The 1,623-nt window shown below is 41.1% G+C and overlaps 1 non-coding gene across 1 annotated transcript; it reads left to right on the top strand.

Moving 5' to 3' along the window:
- The first annotated feature begins 1,331 nt into the window (after positions 1-1,331).
- TRNAC-ACA (transfer RNA cysteine (anticodon ACA)) lies at positions 1,332-1,403 on the top strand. The gene has a single exon. It is a non-coding gene; the product is annotated as a tRNA-Cys (tRNA).
- The last annotated feature ends 220 nt before the right edge of the window (positions 1,404-1,623 follow it).

The raw sequence follows: 1,623 nt of genomic DNA, 5'->3' as shown, positions 1-1,623 counted from the left end.
TAAATATCATACTACATAACTCACTCTCTTGTCCAAGTCAAGTAAGTTCTTAAATTTCCCATACCACACTGGGATATAGTATCCAGAGTCCAAGATGGATATGGGGATTGAGCTGCAGTTTTTGAAAATAAAAGAAGTCATTTGAGAGGAAAAACTTCAGGGAAAAGGTAAAAAAAAATGTCAAGTCAGACGTCTGAGTAAACTGTCAATTAAAGGGATTAAGGAAACGGGTTTGATCCTGGATCAGGAAGATCCACTGGAGAAGGGCATGGCAACCCACTCCAATATTCTTGACTAGAGAATCCCCATGGACAGAGAGGCCTGACGGGCTACAGTCCATGGGGTCACAAAGAGTTGGACATGACTGAAGTGACAGCACAAGCAAAAATGAAGAATTAAAAAAGAGGCATAAAAGCAGTCTTGAGAAAGAAGAATGGAGCTAGAGGAATGAACCTTCCTGACTTCAGACAATACTACAAAGCTACAGTTATCAAGACAGTATGGTACTGGCACAAAAACATAAATATAGACCTACGGAACAAGATAGAAACCCCAGAAATAAACCCACGCACCTATGGGTAACTTATTTTTGACAAAGGAGGCAAGAATATACAATGGGGCAAAGACAGTCTCTTAGGTAAGTGGTGCTGGGAAAACTGGACAGCTATGTGCAAAAGAATGAAATTAGAGCACTTCCTAACACCATACACAAAGATAAACTCAAAATGGATTAAAGACCTAAATGTAAGACCAGAAACTATAAAACTCTTAGAGGAAAACATAGGCAGAACACTTGATGAGTACACTTGATGAGAACAATTGTCCTGTGTACTTGAAGATGTGTGTTTTATGTGTGTTTTCAGTGTGTTTCAATATGGGCTCACTGCTTGACACTGATCTGTTCTTGATGTGTGATGAATCAGACATCCTTGCCTGAAATGGCTCTGAACAGACCTGCTATACTAATGACTGCATGATACGGTGCTGCCCTCTGGGTCAATAAGCAGAACATCCTTCTCTGACACCAAGTCTCTGTGTCATTTCCTTTTTATCATAAAAGAAAATGGAGTCTAACTTTTGAAACTTTTTCAGTAAATACTTGTTAACACTGCAAGTATTTACTGAACATTGATGCTTCAATTAACTTTCTCCCTATTCTTTCTGAATCTTCCAACTTAAAATTTCTCAGTGACACAAAATTCACCCCAATACCTCCATGGCCTTCTCTGATGTAATGATATTAGGGGAAGACAATCAGTCATCAGGAGAGGCTGCATGGAGAAGCATTATTAAAGGGAGTTCCTTTTAAAAGATCTAAACCCTGATTGACTTCCCTGGTGGCTCAGATGGTAAAGCATCTGCCTACAATGCGGGAGACCCAGGTTCAATCCCTGGGTTGGGAAGATCTCCTGGAGAAGGAAATGGCAACCCACTCCAGTATTCTTGCCTGGAAAATCCCATGGACAGAGGAGCCTGGTAGGCTACAGTCCATGGGGTCACAAAGAGTCAGACACGACTGAGCGACTTCACTTTCACTTTCTTTCAAACCCTGATTACATAAGAGGACTACCACAGGTGCTGGTGCATCCATTCTCTTCCAAGATGGCAACCTGCAAGACTAAC

Source organism: Budorcas taxicolor, chromosome 9 (genome assembly GCF_023091745.1).
Source record: "Budorcas taxicolor isolate Tak-1 chromosome 9, Takin1.1, whole genome shotgun sequence".
Lineage (NCBI taxonomy): Eukaryota > Metazoa > Chordata > Mammalia > Artiodactyla > Bovidae > Budorcas > Budorcas taxicolor.
The sequence above is the reverse complement of the archived record's forward strand: the minus strand, read 5'-3'. Positions and strand labels throughout refer to the sequence as shown.